General features: G+C 47.4%; 1 protein-coding gene across 3 annotated transcripts in view; it reads left to right on the forward strand.

Annotated features, from left to right (window-relative positions):
- Nucleotides 5,004-21,324, forward strand: part of SGMS1 (sphingomyelin synthase 1) — a 330,841-nt gene continuing 314,520 nt past the window's right edge. For 2 of the 3 annotated variants that reach the window (XM_018041350.1, XM_018041352.1), the window contains exon 1: nucleotides 5,109-5,201. The gene's annotated coding sequence lies outside the window, so the exon portion shown is untranslated. The other variant, XM_018041353.1, reaches the window with a different exon arrangement.

A 21,324-nucleotide genomic window follows, 5' to 3' on the forward strand; every position in this document is an offset into this window, starting at 1 on the left:
TTGTCACCCTCTTTATTTAACTTCTATGCAGAGCACATCATGAGAAACGCTGGACTGGAGGAAGCACAAGCTGGAATCAAGATTGCCTGGAGAAATCTCAATAACCTCAGATATGCAGATGACACCACCCTTATGGCAGAAAGTGAAGAGGAACTCAAAAGCCTCTTGATGAAAGTGAATAGGAGAGTAACAAAATTGGTTAAAGCTCAACATTCAGAAAACGAAGATCACGGCATCTGGTCCCATTACTTCATGGGAAATAGATGGGGAAACAGTATCAGACTTTATTTTTTTGGGCTCTAAAATCACTGCAGATGGTGACTGCAGCCATGAAATTAAAAGAGGCTTACTCCTTGGAAGAAAATTTTGACCAACTGAGATAGCATATTCAAAAGCAGAGACATTACTTTGCCAACAAAGGTCCGTCTAGTCAAGGCTATGGTTTTTCCGTGGTTATGTATGGATGTGAGTGATGGACTGTGAAGGCTGAGTGCCGAAGAATTGATGATTTTGAACTGTGGTGTTGGAGAAGACTCTTGAGAGTCCCTTGGACTGCAAGGAGATCCATCCAGTCCATTCTAAAGGAGATTACTCCTGGGTGTTCACTGGAAGGACTGATGCTAAAGCTGCAACTCCATTACTTTGGTCACCTCATGTGATGGGTTGACTCATTGGAAAAGACCCTGATGCTGGGAGGGATTGGGGGCAGGAGGAGAAGGGGACGACAGAGGATAAGATTGCTGGATGGCATCACTGACTCGATGGACATGAGTCTGAGTGAACTCTGGGAGTTGGTGATGGACAGGGAGGCCTGGCGTGCTGCGATTCATGGGGTCGCAAAGAGTGGGACACGACTGAGAGACTGAACTGAACTGAAGTATTTCCTCTTAATACTAATTTAAAAGATATTTTCATGACAGATTGTGATTTGGAGGTGATTCATTTTTATTTCATTGTTGTCTTGACAACAATGTAATTTATGATATTCTATGTACTTGGGAATTCTAAAATTTTACAACCAAGCAACTTAGCAGCAGCAGCAGCAGTATGCTGTTTACTTAAATTTTGAATAGAAAAATACACTGGTAAAACTCGTGTTTTACCCAAACTAGTGTTGGGTGGACTGGGAGAATGACAATTATTTGTTTTCCTTAATTTTTTTTCTTCTTATTTTGGTTACAAATGGTAGTGACTTAACAACCAGGACTACATTGAATATCAAGGAGGATCATCTCAAGTATTTCTTAAAATCATCTCATCTAGAATTTATTTTCACTGCTTTTCAATTTCTTATATTCCTGTTTATTATAGCTCTTTCTCTTTGAATTATCTTATGAAATTGGAACAAATTGGAAATAGTTTTACACTTGCTTTTTTTTCCATGTGTTTTATATATATATATATATATATATATATATATATATATATATATATAGTCTTAAAATTATTCATGGAAAGGAATTTAGAATGCTTTTTATTATGAAACATTTCAAACATAGGAAAATCAAGAATTAAGGAAAAAAATTACAAGTATCACCCTAGTAAAAGTACTTACAAACAAAAACCACCACCATTCTATAAAACTCAGTTCCGCTTTCACTCCAGTACTCTTGCCTGCAAAATCCCATGGACAGAGGAGCCTGGTGCTGCAGTCCCTGGGGTCGCTGCGAGTTGGACACGACTGAGCAGCTTCGATTTCACTTTTCACTTTCATCATTGGAGAAGGAAATGGCAAACCCCTCCAGTGTTCTTGCCTGGAGAATCCCAGGGACGGGGGAGACTGATGGGCTGCCATCTATGGGGTCACCCAGAGGTGGACACGACTGAAGCGACTCAGCAGCAGCAGCAACAGCAGTAGTTCAGCTTTACATTGGGGGTGGGGCACTTTTGACTGGTTCCAGATCAGGAAAGGAGTATGTCAAGACTGTACATTGTCACTCTGCTTATTTAACTTATATGCAAAGTACATCATTTGAAATGCTGGACTGGATGAAGCACAAGCTGGAATCAAGATTGCTGGGAGAAATATCAATAACCTCAGATATGCAGATGACACCACCCTTATGGCAGAAAATGAAGAACTAAGGAGGCTCTTGTTGAAAGTGAAAGAGGAGAGTGAAATAGTTGACTTAAAACTCAACATTCAGAAAAAGATCTCGGCATCCAGTCCCATCACTTCAGGGCAAATAGATGGGGAAACAATGGAAACAGAGACAGAGTTTTTTGGGCTCCAAAATCATTGCAGATGGCGATTGCAGCTAGGAAATTAAAAGACGCTTGCTCCTTGGAAGAAAAGTTATGACTGACCTAGACAGTATATTAAAAAGCAGAGACATTACTTTGTCAACAAAGGTCCATCTAATCAAAGCCATTGTTTTACCAGTAGTCATGTATGGATGTGAGAGTTTGACTATAAAGAAAGCTGAGTGCTGAAGAATTGATGCGTTTAATTGTGGTGTTGGATAAGACTCTTGAGAGTCTCTTGGACAGCAAGGAGATCCAACTAGTCCATCCTAAAGGAAATTAGTCCTGAATATTTGTTGGAAGGACTGATGTTGAAGCTGAAACTCCAATACTTTGGCCACCTGATAGGAAGAACTGACTCACTGGAAAAGACTCTGATGCTGGGAAAGATTGAAGGCAGGAGGGGAAAGGGACAGCAGAGCATGAGATGGTTGGATGGCATCATCAGCTAAATGGACCTGAGTTTGAGTAAGCTTTCAGAGTTGGTGATGGACAGGGAAGCCTGGTGTGCTGCCGTCCATGGGGTCGCAAAGAGCCGGACACGACTGAGCAATTGAACTGAACTGAAAGACTCCTTGACACATGTCAACACCATCTGCTTCCTTGAATGGCATTTTCTAGAAGTCCAAAGTCTGGCCATTCTGCATAAACAGCACTTCAGAGAAATCAGCCAGCAGTTTTCTGGCACTTCCTGTTTGAAAAATTTACATCACAAGAAAGCAAGCCTTTCTTGCACTTCTTTGGTGCAAACTGATGAAAATATTCAGTAGGGCTACTATGACTCAAAGAGCTTTGCCCTCTGTACATCCAAAAGATGTTGCTGAACTGAACTGCAGTTTTTATTTTAAACCCCTACGTGACAAATGTACTTTTAAAAATCTCCCTGAAAGAGCAGTATAGTGACATAACAGTGAAGCAGCCAGAGTGAAGGGTGCGATTAAACGCCGGCACTGGGTCACACTCTCCGACCAGTTCACCCTCTTCTGGGGCAAAATTTCAATGCCTCGTTTATAAAGTGAGGAGCCCTAAAATTTAGTTGAAATAAAGCAGTATAATGTTCACCAGAACCAGCTGGAGGGCTTAACTGAGGTGGCAGGATACCTCCTCTCCCCCAGTAGTGTTTCTGATTCAAAACGCTGGAGGTCTAGCATTTCGCATTTCTAACAAATTCTCGGGTGATGGCGACTCATCTGGTCCTAAGGCCACAGGGACCCCAAGTGGTTCGTGGCAGGACATCAATAAAGGTTCACTATTCCAGCTGTGCACCGGCAGGGGCCCGGGGATATTACATCTCAGGGACAGCGATGGCCTCTGTCCAGATGTTCCCAGCGACCCACCACGTCTCCGCAGGGAACAGATCAGAACAGGGAAGCAGCTGGAGCAACAGCGTCACCGCCTTACAGAAGGGGGCCCCTTTCTCCAACTTGCGCCTCTGGGAAAAAGCACAGGCCATCCACCCCCGGAGTCCTGCCCTCTCGATTTCACAGCCGTTTGTTTTTAGCCCTCGCGGGAGCCTGTCCTCTCAGAAACCTAGGGCCAGAGCCCGGAATCCAGCGCCCTCGGGCGGGGCGGAGGCAGGTGCGGAGCAGAAGCTGGAGCCCGGCGTGAGGGCGTGGCGGGGAGCCGAGCTCTCTGCTCCCATCCTGCCAACTCTCCGGTCCGTCCCGACTGCCCACCGACCGAGGGCCCAGCGGAAGATGGCTGCCCGGAGCGCCGCGGACAGTCACGTGTCACGGCGATACCGCCGCACGCCCCCTCCCCCGCTCGCCGAGTCCCGGACCCCGCGGGTCGCGCAGCCCTAGGCTGCCTCTCCGCCACCCGGGTACCGAGCGGTACAGACAGAAGGGAAGATCCCACTGCAGAAAGCCGAGAGCTCGCCCGGGCATCCGCTCCCCGGGCGCAGGAGTCCGGCTCTGGCAGCCGGAAAAAACCTTCCTTCGAGCGACCTGCACCAGGTCGGGCCACTGGGCATGCGCAATGCTCCGGCCCGCGTGCGCCGGCTCTCCAGCTTTTTCCCGCAGCTCCGTCGCCTCGGCAGGAGGTGGGGCCGGGAAGGGGCGGGCCCGAGTCTCCCCCCTCCAATTGAAGGTACTCCAGGCCTTGCTCGCCTTCGCTCCCTGTTTTTGGGGAGTCTGTGAATAGAGGTTTGAAAATGAACCGTAGAGTGTGAGGTCCGCCATTTAAATTTTGTTTGTTTGTTTTTATGATCAATCACGAGTTAATTCCAAGTGCTGTACTCCTAGGCTCGGTGGGAAAGAGAATCCTCGGGCAGCCAGCAAACTCGTGCCTGCGAACCCGGTCTCCAGGAGGCCGAGTTTGCGTTCTCTGCTCTGACCGGCTACAGCTCTTCAATTCTGGTTTTGCTCCAAGTGGAATACTGTCCCCACGCGTAAAAGCTGGCTTCCCTCCGGCCTCACTAAACGGCCCCCGAAAAATGTGCAAGCAAGGCCTCTCTCCTCGGTGGAGAAAACGCCCGCCTCCCGAGTTTTCAGCTACTTGAAAATGAAATAACAGGGTGCCAAGCCTCGCTTGCCCCTAGGTGCGCAGTCTGGCCGGAGTCCTGCTGGGTCCGGGGACGAGCTCCCTGCAGACCCCGCCCGCCTGCCCCGCCCTCCCAGCTGCCGCGAACACCCGGAGGAGCGGATTTGCGTAGCGCGGGCAGCTGGGCCGGCTCGGGCAGCGGACTGGGCATGCTCGGCAGCCCGGGAGGCTCGCGGTGGCTAGTCGGAAGCGTTCGCACCAGCTAGGCAGTGGCCGGGGCAGCGGCGGCGGCAGCGAGGGGCAGCACGGGAGCGGGAAGGGCCGGCCAGGGAAGGCTGCTCTCTCCTAGCGCCCGACGAGCCGGACAGAGAGCGCAATCCGGGTACGGAGCCCCAACGCTGCCCTGCCCCGGATTTCATTCCGCGGCTGGGGGCTCGGCGAGCGGAATTCCGGCGGCTGCCGCGACTCCGGTGCAAGTGAGTCGGGCGGCGGGAGAGAGCCGATCGCTGGGGAGCAGATCGGACACCCACCTCCGGGGCCTGGCTTGACGCCAGGAAAGGTGTGCCGGCAACCCCGGGGCGAGGGGGCGTGAGCGCAGCCGGCTCAGTGCCTGGCGAGTACCTGGCTGGCACTCCCCCCGCGCCGCCGCTCGGGGGGCGGGGGGCGGTCCCGCAGCTGTTCTCGGGGCCACGAGGGGGCGGGCCGCCTGCGGGGCTCCCGGACCTAGTTGGGGCGGGGAGAAAGGCGGGGGCGTCAGCGGGCACCTTTTTCAGAGGTCCTGAGTGCGGACTGGAAGGCTGCCTAGTGTCGGTTTGGGGCGAGCGGACTGTGGCGGGGCCGAAGAACCTTCGGACAGTGGCGGGCGGGGGTCGGGAGACCCGCAGATCCGACCCCAAATCACGGCCCTACCCCCATCTGGTGGCGGCGTGACAGTTGGTACCTCTGGGTCCGATCGCAGCTGGCCAGGCACTCTGAGTTTCGGGGTACCTCCGCGCCACCCCCCTCCCCCGCTCGATGTCCGTGGATAACATAACAGGTGGGACCCCTTTCGCTGAGCAGCGAGTCTGCCTCCACAGACCGCTTAACAGCCTCCAGGTTTGGGGGCGGCTCTGACACCCGGCGGGGCTGCCCCCACGCTTGAGGGTGCTTAGGGGTAAGGCCTTGGAGGAGCCATCAGCCAGCCTGGAGCTGGACATTCTTTCCAGGACGCGGCTTTTCCCGTGAAGGGTCTCCGCGATTCCGAGGCGACTTGTCAAGGGCAGGGCAGCGACAGCAGGGCTGTTTCTCCCACCTTCTTAGCCCAGGCTCGGGCTTTCTGCTTCCTCTGGTGGGTCTGGTACGGTGTCCTGGTCCGCTAACGGAGGCACACTGGAAGCTTCTTGTTAAAGCTTGTTTCCGTCTCCGGAGCTTCGAGTAAAATTCGGGATGAGGCTTGCCAGGGCCAGAGGGAGTGAAGAGAATCCTTCCAGGAGCTTCTCAGATGTTTCATTTCACCTTCAGACAGTAGCGACTTCAGCGGTACACTCTTACGACACGAAGAGTGACGACTGCTTTTCTGAAGAGGAAGTTTATTTTCTGTGTTATCGGGCCTGCTTACTATTCTAGCTCCGTTGACATTTACCTTCCCGGGCCTTCGGAGCTGTTTGGACAGGTTATTTTGCTTGCGGGTTATTTTCCGTGCAGACTTGGGGGTGTTTTGGGGTTGGCTCCCTGGGTGTGGAAGTGGCGGGGGCCAATCATGGTGTGTGTGAACTCCCCACGCTTCCTGGCACCGGGGGTTGAACATTCGGGGAGCTGGGGACCGAGCGGGCAGAAAGAGAGGAGTGGGACTAGTGACGTAGCAGCGGTGGGAGTTGCCTGGGGCTGCCCAGACAGAGCGAGGTTGGTTGGCTGTTTTGGCTGGTGCGGAAAGGGAGAGGGCTGGGCGTTTCATTGGTCCGGGGAGTAAGGTGTTCACGGGAGAAGCCGGGCGGGGGATGGGTCCCCGTCTGGTCAGTGCTCCAAGGGAAGCCCAGGGATGTTTAGTGATTCAGCAGGTGGCAACTTTCCAACCCTGAAGCCATACCTTGGCCAAGCAAGCCAGCGGCAGCTGCTTGTGCCTGCTGTCAGAAGCGCCAGCTTCTGGGGAATCTCCAGGAGACTTCTGCCGGTAGCAACTGACTTTCCTTATCTTGCTTTTTGTGTGTGACAGGAGACCTTGGTCTTTTGGGTCCCTTCCCCGCCTCTCTTAAAGTGTGTAGCATGTTTTCGAACCTCTCCAGTTCTGTGACCCTCTGAATAGCAGGAAGTGGCACCTGCCACCACGCACAGTTTATTAGTTAATGTGCAGAAAAAGATAGCAATATGTAAAGCAGAGAAATAGTCTGTTCCTTCTGTTTCTGCTTCAGAGATTAGAAATTTACATTTTTAGTTAAATAGTAGGGTCTATTCCTGCAACTCTGCATTGCTGTAGTGCGCTATTTCAAATAGCAGAAAGCATGAAAAAATTAATTAAAGGAATTGATACATTGACATTAAAAGGACACAATTATTAAAACTGTCTTAATCATTGGAGGATCTCTAGCATTTTGCACAGTGCCTAACTCAATGAATGTTTATTCGACTGAAATTTAAAGAATTTTTCATAATAAAAGCTTGTTGGTAAGTTTTGACCCTTAAAGAACTTTGTATGTTTTCAAATGTCAGAATTGCCTATGTTGACCTTAGACATTCAATTTTAGCTTGAAGCCTCAACCCTTTTACTTTTTCCAGGTGAGGCCCCTTAATTTGCAAATTGTGACATATCCTGCAGGTCAGCTGAAAAAACAGGCAGGCATGTTTTGCTAACTTATCTCATGAAAATCTTGAAGACTCCTACATATAACTGTTATACTTTTTTTTTAACCTAGAAAATGGTCTGATTGCATATCAAAACACTTTATTTATGAAACTTTATTTTGTACAAAACGTTTCAGGACAACTGTAGAGTTCCGAAGCATTTATTAGCACGTTATCAGTGAAAAGTGCTGCCATAGAAAAGACAAAACAGTGTTTGGAAAATAAAAGTTCTCACTTATTTGCTCGGGGGTAATTGGCCCTGTCTTTGAGGGCAGCTGGAGTGTTTGTCCAGTTCTTTCTGTGTTTTACCTTTGCTATTCTGTTCCTTCCTCCAGTTGTTAAGCTGTTTCTTCTTCCCCTAAAGACATACTTTCCTGGCATGGACTTACTGACTTAAAGCTGCTTCATTTTCTGACCTAAAGCTGCTGCATTTTCTCACATAAATTCTGTTAACAATGACCTTTTTTTTTTAATTGTCCCATACACTTTCCCACCACTTCATATGATAAATTGTTCGATGGTCCTTGGAAAAAATGGGGAATGGTGGAGTTGGTGGGGGATGCGGGGGAAGGGGACGTGACAGAATATAGTTGGCTCTTTCTTTGCCTTTTTTGGATGATCTCTGTAGGCACAGCAACCTCTTCTGGAAGGACTGTTAAAGTATGCCCAGTCTTAAAGATTTTGGACTTTCTCTTAAGGCTCTTGGTAGGGAATATCAATGGTCACTTATCCTCTCCTACCACATCCTATCCCAGGAGTTGGTGATGGACAGGGAAGTCTGGCTGCAGTCCATAGGGTTGCAAAGAGTCGGACACAACTGAGCAACTGAACTGAACCACATCCCAAGAATTTTGACTGTAAAGTATGTCACTTTAATAAGCTACCCGATTGCCAGAGGACCGTATTTCGTATCAGCCCATTTAGACAGGGGAGTTGGGAAGCAGCACTGGATGTGGGGGAGGCATGGGTGAAGGAAGGGGAAAAGAACAGTGAGTGGGGTCCGGGAGATGGCTTGGTTTTGTAACTATGACTTCTGGTTTCAGTAAAGCAGAATCAAGTGTCTGATCAGTGTGTGTTGCTCAGTCTGTGCTGGAGTGCTCTGCTGCCCTCTCTAGTATTCTTCCCTCCGCCAGTGAGCACACCACACACACATTGCCTCAGACAAATTCACAGACCCACACATGCGCAGACGTAGTGACAAGAGGCACAGACACGGATGTAGACACGTGTATCTTTTGCCAAAAGCTGAGCATCCCCACTTCTTTTTACAACCAATATGTCACACAGGTAAAGCCCAGGGCTCAGTAGCAGGCTGAATTTGGGGGATCTGAAATCACCCTAATCATGTATTTCAGAAAGATTCCCCTTCTCTCTTTCCATGGCAAGCTGATCTGTCCCGCTTAACCCGCAAAGCTGCTGGGGGCTTTCACTGAAGCAAACATTAAAGGTAAATGTGGTTTTCACCTTTTAGACTTTGTGGTGCTGGGGTTGAGTTAACATTCCTCGATTTGGGGCACCAGATCTCCCTGAACAAAGCCCCTTTCTTGTTTTATATTTTTCCTTCCTTCCCAGTCTCATTCCCTCTTTGTCAGAGGAACTTCCTCTCTCGCATTGGTGTTCTCGGGTATGTCTGTACCCTTGTTAAAGGTGTTGTGTGCATGTTTTTAGTTTAGGTAAATAGTGCTGTGCTACTACAGTTTCATTCAGTTGCTTTCCTATTCAATATTAAAACTTTTATTATGGAAATTTTCAGACATTCATAAAAGTTGAAAGAATTTCATTTAGCAGTTTATTTGCTACCTGTGGTTAGCATAGGTTTATCCAGTGCCTGGCTGTCGTTGCTACTTGGTATGGCTGGCCTGCTACATACCCACTAATCTCACCATTTTTCTAATTATGTACGCTTAGCTCCCCTCCATTCTTGCTACCATGAGCAAAGCTGTGATGAAGGAATATCCTGGAGCATCTCTCGATGATACCTGTGAGACTATCTCGGGTAGTGGTTCTTACAGTGGTCCACACCCAGCAGCATCAGCCTCACCTGGGAAGATATAATCAGGATCTAACCTAGACCTCTTGAATCAGAAACCCTGGGGACAGACACTATCAGTTTGTGTTTTAGAGCAAGTCGTGGGCGTGCTGCAGTCTCAAAGAGTCTGAAAGGATCTCAAAGAGTCAGGCTCGACTTAGTGACTGAACAATAAACAAGCTTGGAGACTGGTACCTAGGAAAGTTTGAAGACCACTGCTCTAAGTGTATGTACCCAGGAGTGGGAAGGCTGGGTTAAAGAGCACAAACCCCTATTTTTACCAAATTAGTCTCCAGTGTGGCTGGATTGGCTGACACTCTCACCGCAGTGCGTGAAGAATTCCTGATTCACCACATCCTCTCTAGTGGTTGGTATTAACCGTCTTTCTAATTTTTTCGGTACTTGATGGCTATAAAGTGGCTCCTTATTGTTGTAATGTGAATTTAGGTAATTTCTTAGTGAATGTAAGCACCTTTTAGTGTGTTTGTTAGTTATTACAATTTCTTTGACTTTACTCTGTTTTTCTAATGTGTTGATTTGCAGATGTCTTACATATTTTGGATATTAATTATCAGCGGTCTGTTCAGTTCACTCGCTCAGTTGTGTCCAACTCTTTGCCACCCCATGGACTGGAGCATGTCAGGCACCCCAAGCATGTCAGGCTTCTCTGTCTATCAGCAACTCTCAGAGCTTGCTCAAACTCGTGTCTGTCGAGTCGGTGATACCATCCAACCATCTCATCCTCAGTTTTCTCCTTCTCCTCTTGCCTTCAATCTTTCCCAGCATCAGGGTCTTTTCCAGTGAGTCAGTTCTTCACATCAGGTGGCCAGAGTATTGGAGTTTCAGCTTTGGCATCAGTTCTTCCAATGAATATTCAGGACTGATTTCCTTTAGGATTGACTGGTTTGATCTCCTTTAGTCCAAGGGACTCTGAAGAGTTTTCTTCAATACCACGGTTCAAAAGCATCGATTATTCAACACTCAGCTTTCTGTATAGTTCAACTCGCACATCCATACATGACTCCTGGAAAAACCATAGCTTTGACTGGACAGAATTTGTCGGAAATGTCTCTGCTTTTTAATATACTGTCTAGGTCGGTCATAGCTTTTCTTCTAAGGCGCAAGCGTCTTTTAATTTCATGGCTGCAGTCACCATTTGCAGTGATTTTGGAGCCCAAGAAAATAAAGTCTGTCACTGTTTCCATTGTTTCCCCATCTATTTGCCATGAAGTGATGGAACTGGATGCCATGATCTTAGTTTTTTGAATGTTGAGTTTTAAGCCAGCTTTTTCACTCTCCTTTTTCACTTTCATCAAGAGGCTCTTTAGTTCCTCTTGGCTTTCTGCTATAAGGGTTGTGTCATCTGCATATCTGATGTTATTGATATTTCTCCCTCCAGTCTTGATCCCAGCTTGTGCTTCATCCAGTCGGCATTTTGCATGATGTGCTCCGCATAGAAGTTAAATAAGGAGGGTGACAACATACAGCCTTGACGTACTCCTTTCCCAATTTGGAACCAGTCTGTTGTTCCATGTCTAGTTCTAACTGTTGCTTCTTGAAAATTTCAGTGGTAATTTCAGAAATTTAAAATTTTGATATAGCCCAATGCCATTACTTTTTGCCTTTTTCACAGTAAGAGTCTTAAGATGTTCTTCCTTACCCCAAGTTACAAATATATTCTATAGTTTCTTTTACCAGCTTCCTACTTTTACCTTCACAATGACAGCTGTGATCTGTCTGAGGTTTGTCTTAATACATGGTATAAGGAAGGAATCCGGTGTTATTTTTTTTCTTTCCGTTTTGTGAGCCTGCTCCTGCTAAGTCACTTCAGTCGTGTCTGACTCTGTGACCCCCATAGACGGCAGCCCACCAGGCTCCTCCGTCCATGGGATTTTCCAGGCAAGAGTACTGGAGTGGGGTGCCATCGCTGTCTCCATTTTGTGAGCCAGTTTCCCCCAAATCATTAAACTATATCCCTGGTATTTTAGGGATAAATGTGGAGCTGCCTCTATCATTCATCAGATTCCCTTATGTCTGTTTTTTCTACTTTATTGAGTTATAATCTATGTATGGTAAACTTCACTTGTACATTTAAAGTGTACAGTCTAATGATTTTTTCTTTTTGGCCTTGGCCACATCGCATGCTATGTGGAACTTCCTCAACAAGGGGTGGAGCCTGCACCCTCTGCCGTGGGAGCATGGAGTCTTAACCACTCGACCACCAGAAAGTGAAAGTGGTGCTCAGAGATGTCCAACTCTTTGTGACCTGGTGGACTATAATCCGCCAGGCTCCTCTGTCCATGGAATTCTCCAGGCAGGAATACTGGAGTGGGTAGCCATTCCCTTCTCTAGGGGATCTTCCTGACCCTGGGATCGAACCTGGGTCTCCTGCCCTGCAGGCAGATTCTTTACCATCTGAGGCTCTAGGGAAGCCCCCAGTTTGATGAATTTTGACAGGATGTGTACCTCTGAAACCACCACAGTCAAGACCCAGACCATTTCCCTCACACTAAAACTTCTCATTTGCCTTTCATCTCACTTTTGTCTCCAGACTCAGGAGGCAACCACTGGTTTGCTTTCTGCCACAAACAGGTTCGTTTGCATTTTCAGATTCTGAGATTCTTCACAGGGTTTAAGTTCTCTATTCTGTCCCAGTCATCTGTCTATTTCTGTGCCAGATTATTTTTGTTATTATCGCTCTGCAGTGTCTTATCTGTCAGAGCTTGTTTATTTGTGGACCTTTCCTCTTCCATATACATTTTGGAATGCTTATCAAATTCTTAACGTCTTTGAAATGCAGTGACATTGCGTTGAATGTATAGTCTAACATAGGGGACGATTGACACCTCTTCCTTCTTAGCTGTAATGCTGTCTGTGAACATAGTGGTCCCGTCTTTCTAATGACATTCAATTGAGCTTAAATTTTCTCTATCATAAGATTTTGTTTTAAAACAAAAGTCATGTATTGTTTTGAGGAGACTTTGAACCTGGACTTCTTAGTCTGGACTTTAGAGGAAGGCAGAGGGTATGGGCTTGGGGGACAGAGCTGGCTTCAATCTCCATTCTCCATTCACTTGCCTTCAGTGACACTGGGCAAGTTCTGTCCTTTGGTGGCCCCAGGTTTCTCCTTCCTCAAGCTGGATGCCAGCAGCCTCCTCCCCAAGGCTGCTGAGCTGCTGAGGGCTTTAAATGAGATAATGTAGGAGAGGCAGGGAGTACAACTTTGAAACATTTGCTGGTTAGTGAATGTTGGTGTCACATATCTCCTGTGAGTGAAAGTCGCTCCGTCGTGTCTGACTCTTTGTGACCCCATAGACTGTACTTACAGTCCATGGAATTCTCCAGGCCAGAATACTAGAGTGGATAGCCTTTTCCTTCTCCAGGGGATCTTCCCAACCCAGGGACCCAACCCAGGTCTCTCACATTGCAGGTGGATTCTTTACCAGCTGAGCCACCAGGGAAGCCCAATACCTCCCCTAGTGCTGGCTTTAAATAGCACAGACTTTATACTTCTACTTCTTAGGGACTGATAATAAAGAAGTGTCAGAAAAGCAAAGTGAACAAGCCTACTGATAACTGTGTAACGCTCTCCAAGTCTACTCATGTAAGCCCATGTTTCTACCTAGTTGTGTGGGGTTTCACAGACTGGGGAAGAAAAGACCCATTCATAAGACACAGTGAGGGGCTTCCCTGTTGGTCCAGTGCTTGGGGCTTTGCCTTCCTGTGCAGAGGTGGGGATTTGATCCGTGGTCTGGGAGCTAAGATCTTACATGCCTTGTGGCTAAAAAACCAAAACATAAAACAGAAGCAATGTTGTAACAGATTCAATAAAGACTTTACAAATGGTCCATATCAAAAATCTTAAAAAAAAAAAAAGAAACAATTAGGGAACTCTGTGTGACAGATGGCTTATAATCAAGATTAGGTGGTATGGTGCCAGGGAGTAAGGAGTAGGGAGAAATGCTGCTCGGTGAGGAGTGGTATTTTTATTCAATTTTAAAATTTCAGTTCAGTTCAGTTCAGTGTAGTTGCTCAGTCGTGTCCGACTCTTTGCAACCCCATGAACCGCAGCATGCCAGGCCTCCCTGTCCATCACCATCTCCCAGAGTCCACCCAAACCCATGTCCATTGAGTCGGTGATGCCATCCAACCATCTCATCCTCTGTTGTCCCCTTCTCCTCCTGCCCTCAATCTTTCCCAGCATCAGGGTCTTTTCAAATGAGTCAGCTCTTCACATCAGGTGGCTAAAGTACTGGAGTTTCAGCTTCAACATCAGTCCTTCCAATGAACACCCAGGACTGATCTCCTTTAGGATGGACTGGTTGGATCTCCTTGCAGTCCAAGGGACTCTCACGAGTCTTCTCCAACACCTCAGTTCAAAAGCATCAATTCTTTTGCACTCAGCTTTCTTTATAGTCCAACTCTTACATCCATACATGACTACTGGAAAAACCATAGCCTTGACTAGGCGGACCTTTGTTGGCAAAGTAATGTCTCTGCTTTTGAATATGCTGTCTAGGTTGGTCATAACTTTTCTTCCAAAGAGCAAGCATCTTTTAAATTTAAGTATAGTTAATTTACAATGTTGTGTTAGTTTCAAGTGTACAGCAAAGAGATTCAATTTACACATACACACGCATATATTCTTTTTCAGATTCTTCTCCATTATATGTTGTTGTTCTATATATCGGTCCCTGTGCTGTACAGAACGTCCTTGTTTACTTACTTTATAAATAGCAACGTGTGTATGTTAATCCCAAACTCCTAATTGGTCACCTACTTCCCCACCCGTCCCCCTCCTGCTACCCTCTCTGGTAACCATGAGTTTGTACCTACATCTGTGAGTCTATTTCTGTTTTGTAAGTAAGTTCTTTTGTGTCATTTTTTCAGATTCCACATATAATTGATGTTACATGATGTTTGTCTTACCTCATGGAAGACAAATATCTGACTTACCTCTCAGCACGTCTAGGTCCATCTGTGTGTGCTCAGTTGCTTCACCGTGTCCGACTCTTTGCAACCCCCGTGGACTATAGCCTGGCAGGCTCCTCTGTCCCTGGGATTCTCCAGGCAAGAATGCTGGAGTGGGTTCCCATGCCCTCCTTTAGGGGATCTTCCCAACCCAGGGATAGAACTCGTGTCTCCTGCATTGCAGGCGGATTTCTTTACGGCCGAGCCACTGGATAAGCCCCTATGTCCATTCACGTTGCTGCAAATGGCATTATTTCCTTCTTTTTTATGGCTGATTATATATATTTATGGTGTATATATGTATACACCACATCTTCTTTATCCATTTACCTCTCAGTGAACATTTAGTTTGCTTCCGTATCTTGGCTATTGTAAATAGTGCTATGATGAACATTGGAGTGCATATATCTTTTCAAATTAGATATATATGATGTATGTATGCCCAGGATATGCCAGATATATGTCCAGGATATGCCAGATATTTGCTCAGGATTAGGATTGCAGGATCATATAATAACTGTTTTTACTTTCTTAAGGAATCTCCATACTGTTGTTGTCCCTAGTCACTATCAATTTACATTCCCACCAGCAGTGTAGGAGGATTCCTTTTTTTCTGCACCCTCTCCAGCTTCTGTAATTTGTAGACTTTTTAATGATGACCATTCTGACTGGTGTGAGGTGATACCTTATTGTAGTTTTGATTTTCATTTCTTTAATAGTTAGCAATGTTGAGCATCTTTTCACATGCCTGTTGGCCATCTATATGTCTTCTTTGGAGAAATGTCTATTTAGGTTTTCTGCCTGTTTTTTGATAGGGATTTTTTTTTTTTTTTTTTTGCTATTACGCTGTATGAGCTGTTTGTATATTTTGGAAATTAAGCCCTTGTTGGTAATGTTGTTTGCAAATATTTTTCTCCTGGCTTGTAGGTTGTCTTTTCATTTTGTTTATGGTTTCCTTTGCTGTGCAAAAGCTTATAAGTTTAATTAGATTCCAGTTGTTTATTCTTGTTTTTATTTCTATTATTCTAGGAGACAGATCCAAAAATGGATATTGCTGTGATTTATGTCGAAGAGTGTTCTGCCTGTGTTCCCCTCTAGGAGTTTGATTTACATTTAGGTCTTAAGTTCATTTTGAGGTTATTTTTGTATATAACATTAGTGTATGTTTTAATTTCATTCTCTTGCATGTAGCTGTCCAGTCTGTAAGAGTTTTGACTTGACTTGAGTAGAATTAGATTACAGGGTAGTGAAGGGGCCTGAGAAACGAAGTGTAATTAGCATTTCTGTCTAGGGTTTTGGGAGCCTGGTATTGAACCTCATGACAGTAGATTTTGTGCCTAAATTTAAGTGCCTTAAAAATCATTCTTTGAAATCAGTGGTAAGTGACTAGTATTGCCTAGGTAACTAACAGCTCTCTGTCATTTAATATAGAGGTTAAGAGCACTGTTCCTGGGTTTAGGTCTTGGCCTTACTATCTAGGAGCTATGGAACCTTAGGCAAGTTATGGAAGCCTTCCATGCCTCAGTTTCCCTATCCCTCACTGTTGGGTCTCATAACAGCAGGTGCCTCAGAGGTTGAGGACTGTGTAAACCTTTGTCAGGTGCTTAGTTCCTGGCAGAAGGTAATCACAATAGAAGTGCTGTTCTTATGACTACTCTTGTTAATATTCATTGCCTTCCTCTCATATCTTGCTTTGAGGTGTGTGAGGCCTTACGCTCCAGAGTTGTTGGATGTCCAGAAAGACTGCTGGAGGCACAGTCCTGTGGAGAGAATTTTTTTTCCCCCCTGCAGATTGCCGGGCATATAGTGGGAACTTAGGTTGTAGGCTGAGCAAGTAAATGCATGTAGACTGTGAAGCCAGGCCCTGTCTCTCAGGCGCTGTCTCTTGGTCCTGAATGTCTTCAGTCAGGTGATTGAACCCGGGTCTCCCGCATTGCAGGCAGATCCTTCACCGTCTGAGCCACCAGGGAAGCCCCTTGGGAATAGCAGAGACTTGCAGTTCAGGACAAGCAAGCTATGGCAAAAATTATAGGTGAGTCCAACAGGTAAAGGAGAGGGATGCTATTTTATAGAGAAAAAAGGAGGAAGTTAGCAGGGTAGTTGTGAAGGAAAGTCCATTGGAAAAAGGTGAGCGTTCAGGGTGATGATACTCTCTCACTCACTGAGTCGCTGGGGTGTAGTTGATATCCTGTGAGGAGATGCAGTGTTCATCCTTTCCTGTTGGGGCATGTAAGGTTTTCCTTTATTAATTTTCACATTAGCATGCTAGAAGCAGGTTTTATTTTGCTGTATTCCTATTTTGACTCGACCTTTTAGCAAAGGTATAGTAATTATAGGGATTCAGACTTGTTGAAGATGAACTGTGTGCCAGACCCTGTGTAAGCCCTTGACTCTTGTGACAGGCCTATAAGATGACTGTTATTATTATCATCCCCTTTTAGAGATGAGTGTGGAGGGTAAGTGCTGTTGGTATGGCGCCATTATAATTACATAGAATTGGGAAACACAACATTAGCCTAGCAGGGCAATCCCATGGCCTTGGAGGCTTATCAGCCTACACTGATGGTTCTCAAATTTCAGCATATTAGAATCACCTGGAGGCTTGTTAAAGCGCTTGTGCTGGGTCCACCTCCACCAGAGTTTTGGAGGCAAGTGTCGCTAGCTTGGGCTGGGACCTCATAGTTTACATGTCTAACATGTTCCCGGAGCATGCTGATGCTACCGGCCTGGGACCACTCTGAGAACCACTTCCATAATCAATACTCACATAAGTGAAGAGTCAGCTGCTCTTACTTCTACTTACAGTCAGGTGAGACGATTGCAGATTCAGAAATTTTAAATACTGTCCACCTCATGACATGAAAACTGAACTCACGTGGTCCAGTTTATCTAGGCCAGCAGAGGGATGTCTGAGCCAGGCCAGGGCAGTGGAGAAAATGCTTTCTGCCCTTGCCAGTGTTTTCTGATATGGGTTAGATGGATGAGGACCCCGGGTGGAGAGAAAATTTGGAAATGCTAGTTAAGGCTTAATATTCGAAGCAAGAAGTGCCATCTAGGGCATTCCATCTTAGGAAGATACCTGATTTGTTTTTATTTTGTTATTTTCCACCCTCCCCACTCCCTGCCATAGGCACAAAAAGGCTTGGTGTCCATTGTTTTAACCCTTTGGGAAACTTTACACATGGAGAAATTAAAAATGTATGATGATGCATAACCTGATAGGAGAGAGAGAGAGATTATCTTATTTGATGGGATTAATTGTAGTAGTTGTAGGAAAGCACTTAAAAAGAAGGGCTGCACCCGTCTCCAGTTGTGAGGTAAAATAGTCACATTGTGTCCAAATTTAGCTCCCACATGGGAAGCCCTCACCAAATGCATGATCCACTGATATTCCAGATGAAGTTTTCTGTTTTGCAATTAAAAAAGAGGGCATTTCCCTCATCTCAGCAATGTTACACATGAAACCGAGGAATCAGAACATTTTCAGATTGAAAGATTTTGTAGGAGAGGGTGTCTTAGGATCACCTCAGAGAAGGACATGCAGGTGAACTGGGAGAAGTGTTCCAGGTTTTTCCCTGTGCTAGTTGTCGGGGCTTTCCTGTGGCCCCAGTAGCTGGGGTTAGCTTGATTGCTTGGTGAGGTTACGTGGCAGGGCAGAGGATGGGAGAGGGCCAAGCGAAGACTGAGGAGGCCAGACAGGCCTGTGCACATAGGCCAGGTGGTGGAGGGTGACCATGTGCTGGGGGTCAGCTATGGGCCAGACCCCTGTTGGGCCTTGAGATGCAGAAATGCGCGAGATGGGGTCTGGGTTCCTAAGGGGCTCATGGGGGAGACAGGCACATCCGCAGATAAAGCCGCCACCAAGTGGTGGGCAGCTGCACACCAAGCCCCCGGGGTGGGGCAAGAGAGCTGGACAGGGAGGTGGCCCACTCCTGGTTCCCCATGTGCCAGAGTGCGTGAGAGGCTGGCACCACAGCAGGGTGGCACAGATGGACCCAGATCTGGTAGAGTTTGGTTTTGTTTCCTTTTGTTTTTGTGATTTCCATTTTAAGTGAGGGGATTTTGACTGCAGAGGGCCCGCAGACACTGTAAGAATCCAGATCTGGGAGTGCCCTTCAGAACCACCCGGGAGGTCAGGGGGCGGGTGCCAGATGACTGTCTTTGCAAATGTGGCTAATTTTTAGCTATTTCCTAGGAACATAAAACCTGCAGAAGATGAATGGCTTTCTATCTTTAAGGTATATCAGCTTTTAAAAGGAAGATTCTTTATTAAAAGCAAGGTTCTGTGAAATTAAGGTTCCCTTAATTTCTGGCAAAGTGCTAAATTCCAGTTTCAGTTCTGTTTTCGGTGGTTTGCTTCTCACTTTCCTTGTTCTCCCTTCTCTCTCCCCCTCCTCTCCTTAATGCCTTTACAGATACCCTGCCAGCCAGGGCATGCCTGCCCACACTATGACCTTGGTGAACTTGGGCCTCAGCTTCCTTATCTGTAAGTGGAGAGCTTGGATTAGCTGACTCCTAGTCAGCTGGTCCCCACATCTGTGAGTCCTGTCACTGGGGGACACCTGAAAGTGACTGGTGAAGCCCCTTTCATCAGTCATTTGTTATTCTATTAATAAAAAAAGTTATTTCAGAACTGCCTTCCCGGATCCTATTGGTTGTGTGTCCAAACCACTTTATAGGAACAGCAGTAAGCGGCTGATGCTCCACTAGCGTATTTTACAGCTTGTGATCCATATCCCTTCTGGCAGGCTGTCTGAGCTAAAGGGGCAAAATGTGCAGCTTTGAGTGTTTGATTCACGGGCCCACTGTGTGAGTCCAAGAAGGATGTTATAACAAATGCTACCTGAGGACAAATGCTATGGGATGTTACCATTAATCTCAGGTTATGGGATGGGGTGGGGCGGGGTGGGGGCTGGTTGGATGATACTCAGGTTAGGAATGGAACTTCCAAGGGTCATAGGTCAAGTGATGTTTGGGGGTGGAAGGAAAAAGCCCCAGGAGCTGAGAGGTAGAGAGAGAGTCACGAAGACTGTCCCCTGAGGAAGAGGGGAGGGTTGGCCGAAGGGCTCCCCCTTCCAGCTGCGGGGGACAGTAGCAGAGGCCAGAGGTATCAAAAAGGGGAGAGAAAAAGCAGCTGGAGGGGAGAGGTGCTTTTACCCTCCCTGCAAACATAGGCTGAGGGTTTGCCTGAGGCCAGTCTGAAAAAGGGGGCCTGAGGCCAGAAGGGCAGAGTCTTTTGCTCTGAGGGAAGCCAGGAGGGATGGGCAGGCTGGGTGCGTGGAGGAGGAGAGGAAAGCCTCTGGCTGGCCTGCTGGGTATCCTGAGAGAAACATTTTGTCCTAAGAGAAAATCCGTGGCCTTCAGCCTGAGACAGGCTGCTGCGGTCACCTGAGACCAGGAGAGGGCAAGAGGGGACAGGTGCTGTCCTTTCGAGGCGTGGACCTTCTCCTGTGGGAAATGGCAGTGATAGGCACTGCGTCACAGAGTTGTCGCCTGAGGCCCTTGGTGCATGCAGGAGGGCGTGGGGGGCTGCTTCCTGGTTGTGAGGTGACGTGGGCGGTGGTGGCAGGGGGTCACTGTCTGAGGGGGGCTGCTCTGCCGGTGCGTTGACCATTCACTTGAGTAGGGGGTCCCTGAGGGAGACTGAGAGCTGGTGCCCTGGGACTGCCCATCCGTCCCCAGCTCAGTGGCCATGAGCGGCTGGGATTTTTTACTTTGTGGCCTGTCATCCGATCCCTTGCTTTTCTTCCCCGTCTTATCCCGGAGCCTGTCCCTGTTGCCCGTGTTTGACCCCAGTCTCCTCGCCGTAAGGTCCCAGGTGCACGGGATGGCCCATGTATGTCACGGCCTCTGTGGGAGCCTGGTGGCGGCCTCGATCTCTCATATGGCGTTCAGGCTCACTGGGACCAGCATCTCTGGCTTGGACGAGGCTGAGGATACAGGTGAGACCAAAGTCTCCGTGTGCGTGGAGTGTTCTTGGTGACGGGCGAACCCCACAGTCAAGTGAGCAGGTGTGAGGCCTGGCAGCGGGTTAGGAGCCAAAGCCTTCCTGGCCGTGTAAGGGCTCAGTGCCCCATCAGAGGGTGGGTCGTTTGGCTTCTGCTGTCTTGCCACTCTTTGTGCAGTGATACCTGAGTTCCTTTGAAAGGCCCTGGAGAGATAGCAGCAGTTGTGCCCGGCTGACTTCCAGGTTTCCAAGGGGCCCTGGACATGGTGGACTTTCCCCTCCCTCTGATTTTAGAGACAGAGATAGGGTAGCATGAACACCCCAGGAATATCTCAGGCCTCTTTTTGGCCATTGGTTTGAAGACCCAATCAGTGGTTCAGCGGTTCTTATTGGGGTCCATAGATGAATTTCAGGAAGCCACTTAAATCCGGTTTGTCATTCTGGGTGTGCATTTTTCTGGCGAAGAGTGTCTAAAGCTTTCATTAAATCCACCGGGAAGAGCTCTGAAAGGTTTATTTTTATGAAAGTGGATGAAAAGATAGAATTGGGCCGTTGAGGGCTTTTCCTTATTGCCGTCTGTCCCCCTTTTAGAGGAACTAATGAGATGTAATTTGCCTAAAGCGGGGAGGCAGACACAGGCTGAGAGCCTCAGTACAGTTATCTGGGACTTGACATTGCTATGTCTTGCATTCAGTTATTCCTCGGAGAAAAAAGAAGCAAAAGATGAGGCTAGCATCGTGGAAGACCAGCCAACTACTGGGAGAGGGGTAGGGGAGGTGTGTGTGATGCTACAGTGTGGTTTTGTCCTCCGCTGAGCAGAAGGCTGAGGCTCGGG

The sequence above is a fragment of the Capra hircus genome, chromosome 26 (assembly GCF_001704415.2).
Source record: "Capra hircus breed San Clemente chromosome 26, ASM170441v1, whole genome shotgun sequence".
NCBI classification, from domain to species: Eukaryota; Metazoa; Chordata; class Mammalia; order Artiodactyla; family Bovidae; genus Capra; species Capra hircus.